Raw genomic sequence first — 7,715 nt, 5'->3', positions numbered from 1 at the left:
TCACAAAAATTGTTGCCCAGGGGGGATGATTGAGCTATCAGATGTATTGATTAAAGCCAGAAAATCTCAAATCTCACCTCATCCACAACCACTGGATAGGAGAACGGCTGCATCGAAACACACGGTGCCACCAACTGTTAGTCTGTGCCTGGGGCTTCGTAGAGGCACCTAACTTCAGACTCGAAGCAAACTAATTAGGAATTAATGAATGTCCTTCCAAAGAAGCTTCTTCCTTAAACTTTCCGTGCCCTTTATGGTTTCGACATGAAGGGAGAGGGTCAGCTAGGATGCGTGTAGCTGAGCCCTCTAAACACTCCGAGCACTCACCATTAGTTGTACATAGCATCTAGAGCATACGCATACAACATTGCGTCTTATTGTATTGATCTAATGCCACTTTATAGTAAAGAAACTATGCCGACAGAAAAAAAAGGTAGTCAATTGTTAAACAATTCCAGGTTAAGTTTTTCTTCAACTAAAAATGACTGGTGTAGAAAAATATGCCTACAAGTACCCCAGCCCGCTATACATATATTGAGCCAATATGCAGTTCACTATTTTGTTTGGCTGTTTGTAGTTGCTAGCGATTTCTGACACGGGTTAGCTCACTAGATTAAAAGGTAATGTTGGGTGCCCGTACTTTAGTTGCTAATGGCGGTTAAACGTGAATGCTCGGAGCACTTAAACAGTGCACTAAAACGCGTAGCACCTGTCCCTTTCCCATCATGTAGGATTTCTGGAGAGCGCGAATTGGAGAATACGGGATTATCTATGGAAAATATCGGATAACTGTCATTTTGTCTGTCTTAAGTCTGGGGTCGAATTCCTTCTTGTAAAGACTTCAGATGGGGCGTTCCAGTGTGGCAGCGGGATTGTGAGTTGCCATCTCCCTCTTCATCCCTGTCTTCCCTGGCATGAGCAGAGAAAGAGTGAGGACTTTTTAATTTGGGTGTAACCTAATAGTTCTGTCTTTAGCCCTGTACTGGCTTCTGAGAAAAGGGCATGCAGAGGCAGCGTCTGGTTGATACATCAGGGTCAGCCCTCCACACACGAGGAAACGCTTTAAAGGGTAAAACAGAGACTGGCTTTCTTCTAGGTTTTATGGCGTTTTGTCTTGAAGGCCCCTTGCGAAGGCCCTGTGATGAGCATCATACCATTGATATTCTTGCAGCTGCAGCGCATTGTCTCGTTCTTAACAGGCGGCGCCAGACCTCCCACAGAGGGTCAAGAAGCGATTATAATGCAGTACATGGGAGCCCGATGGGCTGTCTCACCTCATGAGGGCACTCTATTCAGTGTGAATAAACTGAATTTTGCGAGAATAAAAGACTCTCGGGCCTGCTTAGAAAAGGGCTTCAAACAAAATTCATGCATCGCGCCTTCGATTGTGCCAACCTTGCTTTCGTTATCATTGAAAGCACACATGAAATTCGCTAGAGAGGGGGAGGAAAATGTGGTATCTCCAGAAAGGGGGACACCCACGGGTAACCTCCGAGATTTCGCCTCAACTTCTTGTCAGTCCTTTCTCTTACAAACAGGATTAAATACAAAAAATTCAAAAAGGCTAATTGCCTTCTTTGGTTTTGTGGGTGCAGAGGGACAGCAGTAGAACGTAATAACGGATGGCATACACCTTCCAGCAGCGTGCCAATAAAAAACCAGACCTCGTCCTCCGTCCTGCATGTCCAATAGAAGAAACTTACTGCAAGTTATGCACATCATATTAAAATCACTAATTTCGATAGACTCAACAGTACAATCAAGCAATTATATCCATGAGTGATAACAAGAGCTTCCCCACATCCACGAAGTATACTGACTACTGTAAAACAGATTCCCTTAATAGCATTACACATAGAGAATAATTTGCCTGTGCAGCCCCGTAAGTGCACATCCCTTCTTTACATAGGCTTTAGTGTATGTATCTTGCTAATTTCTTCTCGTTTACAGGCATTTCACTGGTTCTCGCTTGCAGCCTATCGAGCCAGCATCACTGCCTTAGCTTCGTGTACCGCGATCCTGACGCTAACGAAGGCCTCATGGATCGTATCCAACCATCACTTGGGAATTATAACAAAAGGCTTGGAGTCTTTTGATCTTGTATGAGCTAAAAGCTATATAAAGCCCGTGATTTTTGCAAGATTTCATCCGCACACGAAGCTTTTGTTACTGCCTCCTGGATGGTGGTCACGTCCCAGCACAACAAACCGCCCACTCCTCGCTGACCCTTGATATATGTTTTTAAGCTTAGAGCAGCTTTGCATGTACTAGCCTCTGTGCATGTGGTTTCAGGTACTCTGGGAATGCGGGTGGAGTTTTTTGTTCCTACTCTCTTGGCCAAAGGCGCGGCCATGAAAAGCGCTTTTTCATTCTTGGACCCCGGCACGCTAATGAGCGTTACTCCTGCTTAAAGTAAGCATTCTTGAAGAAATTTACATCACATCCGTCTGTTTCATGCCTTTTAGCCCCTTTTAGGGCGACCATAGAATGCCTCCTTAACACTGAGGAGAGTAACAAAACAAGTGTATGGTCGGGCATCCAGTAGGGTCACTCTTCCAGTGTTTCATGTCTGCGACGCAGTGGCAGCAAGCGCCGCCCGTGGCATTTTAGGTGGGGGTGGCGATGGTGGTGGAGCGCCTGTTCTAGTTAAATAAGGAATGTACCTTTTCCAGTTGCTTCCGATGGCTGCGCTCGGCAACGTAAAGGTTTCCACAGCCAGCGAGTCTCGCACCTTTCTGCTTTCCACTGCAGATTATCGCAGCATTCGTTATGCAGCGTTCATCTGGATTAGGGGCTCCACCCTCTGCGTCAACAGGCCGCAAGAATAGGGCATTCCCCTAACTAACCATGCTTATCTGCATCGTCGTTCTGGTGGGATTATATGAAGCAAACTGTAGAATAATAAACCTCTATCATCTGCCTTAAAGCCCCAAGGCTTTGACGGAAAGGCGCCTTCGTGTTGTCCCGTCCAACTTCCGTACCCCAATCCCAACTTCGCTCGCCGATGCGATCCACCTGCGAGGCTGTTCACACACGATGCGTTCCGTCACTGTGTATCGGTTGGACTGCTAAGTCTCCTTAGGAGTAAGCTACATTTTCGCTGACATTCATTTTGTTGCGATCAGGCATGGCTGCGCCTGAATTCATCCTGAGAGGGCTAGACGTAATGCCGTGGTCAAATGTGCCTTAGGGTAGCAGTAGCTATTGGCTAGCTGGCAACTTCTTGGAGAACAGGACTGATTTGGTAACGTAGTTAAGATAACAGGTCCGATTTCCAGCTCTACTATATCCCCGCGACGCCGGCAAACTGGACGCATTTGTCTCCGTTTCGGCTCCTTTGGTCCTCATCTAATTTTTACATAGGGTTTACTGTACACTCCCGTTAGTTCTGCTAAAGGGACTATTCAGAAAGGTAGCGCGCTCGTCCATTCTTGTGCCGTGCAGCCACCACCCTTTGCGTTTGCACTTATGCAAGGGCCGCGGCTCAGACGCACTGATCGTTGCCGGATGACGAAAACAAGACTCTACTTCAGTCTGCATGTGCTATCATGAACATTAGATTCTTATTTAGAAAGCTTGCGATGCGCTACACATCGGCTATTTTTCTGAGTTGAGTGAACATTGTGGGGAAGGTCATTATTTGAATGGCTCTTCGTGTGCCCGCTGCTGGGACGAACCACTGGACTTGCCAGCGCGGATGGGGTCCTCAGCTCATCGCTTTCTAATTCTTCTGCATCATGTATTCACGGTTATCAAGGTTCTTTGCGCGATTGCCTATGTAGGAGAAGGCCAAATGGCCACCGAGCTTCACCTTCGTCATAGCAATCACTCCATCCTTCGTGGTGGCCGTGGCGGGTGCCGCATCTCCTACCTGAGCAAAAGCTAAAGGAAGAGCCTTGGCTACTTATGTCAGCATGAGTCCATATGCCACAAGATCAGGCGTCATTTTGCTTCTGCTCCGCACAGGAACTACTTGGTATACGATCAGCTTCAATAGAGCATACCAAAAAATCTGGCGAGAAAACTATTTTTCAGCTTCATAGGTGCAGCCAACGAAGAGCAGCTGCATAGATGGAATATTTTTTTATATTGCTTGTGTGGCAGCATTTTTGACCAAAGACGCTGCGATAGTGCAAACCGCTACACAGAAAGATAGATATCCTAATATCGCTTATGGCCGAGAATGTTTGATACGGGTGACTTCGATGGCGTAAAATGCGTACAAATCCTTTACGGATTTGGCAGCGACTCGATGGCAGACACAGAAAAGGGCATGGTCGGTTACTCACCGCGAAGCCCTTTAGCTATAGCATATACAGAGTCTTTCACCTTGCACTGGCGCAGAGGAGGGTTACACTGAGTAGCCAGGCGCAATGCGGGGCTGCAAGCGAAAGGCAAAGGCCCACCCAAAAGTGTCAGCAGAAATAAACAGAAATTTAACACGGAAAGTAGGATGGCTTTTTGCCAAAGGTTTCGCAAGTTTCTAAAATGTTATGTTTAAGGCACAAAGAATGGAGGCCGAAAGTTACCATAGAAGATACTGTAGAAGGGCACAGGGCTCGTACACGTAACTGAGTTGCCTGTACAGCCTCGGCACGTGGAAACGAACGCCAGTGCGACAATAAGAAAACCGCTAGAGCAAATCATTGCTGGTTGAGCAAATCCAATGATACTGTCAAGGGTGCCTAACACAGCGACCATAAGGAGAGCTACGAGAAAGGGTCAATTTAAAAAGCTCAGTATCTTCTTGCAAGTTTTCAGTCGGTCACTTCTAGAACAAGCAATAAGGAAGTTTAAAAAACCGTGGTTGTTGTATTTCCAATAGCTACAGCTAAATACAGTGCTGAGCGAAAAGTCGCGTGCGTAGCTCATAGTCCTGGGTTTCTGGTCAGAAGTCCTATTTAAGGCACGGCGGCCTCGTGACTCGTTCGCTATATACAACGTCCTAAGGCTGAGAAAGCGCCAAATAAACAAGATATTACAGCAGTTACAGTACTCTTAAATCTTTTTATTCAATGTGATGCAGCAGAGCATAGGAAAAATTCAAGCGGGACAGCTGCTGTACGATTTCCAAGTGAGGCAGTCTGAAGAGGACGAGTAGGCTGAGTCCCCAGTTTCAGCCAAGCACTTTTGATTTTTGGTGTCGTCAATAAATTAGCGCTAGCCTTCTGACTCTCGAATATTTTGCTTTGAAAGGAAGCATTCTTCTTTCGCCGCTGGTGAACTGCATATCAGCTGGTGCAGCTTTTGTACGGCGTGTTCACCGTAACTTGACGAATCTCAAAGAGTCCCTTTGTTCAAGCATCTGCCAACCACCAGAATTGGTATGAGTGTCCTACTCTCAAGGTTACTTTGCTTCTCTTTCACTCACACGTCCACTGCAGATGGAAGACCATCAAGCTGTTATTGTGTCTCATTACCGTTACGTGAGACTGCGTGGACCAGGTTGTCACTGCATGAACTTCTGTCTGATGAACATTTGCCCTGAGGGTCTTCACAGCTATTCTTGGTTTTTGTATGCTTGACACTTGATGATGCCGCTGCTTACATCCCTCGCCTTGGCGCCCATCACAACTCAAGACAGGAGGGGTCACTGTAGCAACACATGCGGCACGACTTCTTCCTTCGCCGCTAGATCGACGGCCGCCGTTTAGGCTGGAGCTGCTATAAAAGGTGTCAAGATGTTAAGGATTGCAATGCCAACCAAAGGATCCAGAGCTGCCAAGAGCGATTCCTTTAACAATATAGGCACTGGCGCTGCGATGGGACACGCAGCCATAGGGGCGCATGCAACAGTGGCAGCTCCTGTAGAAGAAACAGCTCCAGCAGTCGAAGCGGTTACACCACTAGAAGCACCAGGTGTAGTCACAGTACCAATAATACTAGCGCCAGGGCCAGTTGTCGTAACAGGACTCTCCCCCGTAGCAGTTACTACCCCTGCAGTTCAAGGCGTCATCGCAAGTACTGGCACCGCAATGCTGCCTGTATGCCTGCAACGTCAGGAGTTGCTGCTGCAGAGGCTAGCGCTGCCCCGGCTGCAGCTAGGTACGGAAACCATGTCATCATGATTGTCGCTGTTCTTGGTATTCTGGTGATAAGGGCTGTCGTAAACCAGTGTTGGCTAAATAAGGCTACATCGTAACGGAGCCTAATAGTACGTAGAGTGACTTGTTGGTCAAAGGAAACAGAAGTGGCTATGCAAGCCGACGAACAAATTGGACAGATACCACCATTTGCTTTTGAGGACAAAAAACAGAGTATGTGGGAGCTGGGACCGGTGCTGCTTCTCCGAGCAGCGCTGGGGAGGGAGGCAGACGCGCTTCTGCAGCGATGGCGGCAGATGCAGGACCTACCGATATCGAGACAACTGCTTGAACTCAACAAAGACAAAGACGCCTAGTATCTTATGCTCGCAGAGAGATAGAAAAGCTTCACAGGTATCTTTCAGGGCCTGTGAATTCTAGAAGGCGGCATCGTGCAGCCGTTGACAAGTCTGTTTTTGCAGCTCCATAAAAATCTGGACTGAGACGAGGCACCCTCATCTGCTCTTTCGTGTCAGCTGGAGGGCATCCATATCTTTTTGCTGGATGAATTGGCTTACAGGAAAGTGCTTTTGCTTTGCAGCTTTAAGTATTCTGTAAAAGCGGACAGGAGCGCTTCGTGGCAATGGAGGGCCTGCTCTGAGGTCCTCATTCGCTTCGCATTCGTCGTACTCACAGGCTCTATTAGGCATACTGAGAACACCCCACTTTAAAGGTGCTCCTCGGATTCGCTCACTTCCCTGCTGTCGAGAGTTACGGGGCTCCTCTCGCATTCTTTTGCCTTGGGCTGTGTCCAACCATCCGTGGCTCTACTGCAAGATGTGCCACATGGCACTGACGGTGACATACCTTGTACTTTGCCTAGGAGCAGTGGGCCTGAAGGTGCAATCTGTCATTTAAATCTCAATCCACGAAGCCTGCAGACTCCACTTTCTTGTAGCATTCGCAAACGCTCGATTCCTTCATAAGGAAGATTTGGCGGGCGCGCAACAGACCCCAACAAGGCTCATGGGACCCCTGTGGGGGCGCCTTTGGGGAAGTATTTTGCACCTACGGGGAGCCAATATGCATATTGAACTATTCATAATGCGCGTATCACGACGAGGGGCGGCAAACAGTGCGATAGCTCTCCAGGGCGATTACTACGACATCCTGAGAGCATCACGATAGCTAGTGGGACAGTAATCCCAGCAGCCGCTTTTGGTTTTCCGGAAAACTACGTTTTTTTGTGACTGATACCCTCGCCGTCTGTGAGGTGGCATGTTGACGGAACATGCTACACCTCGGCGGTTAGTACGCCGAGGGCAACACAGGCGCTTCCACACCACGTGGCATGAACAAGAGCATATGTTGATACAGGGTTACTTGTGCACGTACTTATCGCAGCTTGTGTGTCCATTCATTCGTTTACATGTGCAACTTTGTCTAAGCTCAAGGCGACTGACTCTCACGCAAGAATAAGTATTCTTGCATTAGTATTGATACCAGCCTTCCAAATTCCGTTTCACGTCTCTCCGCTCCCTAAGCCTTCAACACGCAAACCAAGATAAAAGGAGGTGCTCAAGTCGTCGATCTAAAGCCACTTTTATATCTCGTAGGGTTGCATCCCGTTTAGGCAGGATCCCCATTCTCAAAATCCGCACCCAGGAGGATTTGATCAAGCAAAAAGCCTCA

General features: G+C 47.7%; 1 pseudogene; it reads left to right on the top strand.

Moving 5' to 3' along the window:
• The first annotated feature begins 4,183 nt into the window (after positions 1 to 4,183).
• Positions 4,184 to 6,513, top strand: LOC34623391 (annotated as a pseudogene).
• Positions 6,514 to 7,715: the final 1,202 nt, after the last annotated feature.

The sequence above is a fragment of the Cyclospora cayetanensis genome, unplaced genomic scaffold (assembly GCF_002999335.1).
Source record: "Cyclospora cayetanensis isolate NF1_C8 unplaced genomic scaffold, CcayRef3 CcayRef3_contig_98, whole genome shotgun sequence".
Lineage (NCBI taxonomy): Eukaryota > Apicomplexa > Conoidasida > Eucoccidiorida > Eimeriidae > Cyclospora > Cyclospora cayetanensis.
This window is presented reverse-complemented; position numbering and strand designations above follow the sequence as displayed.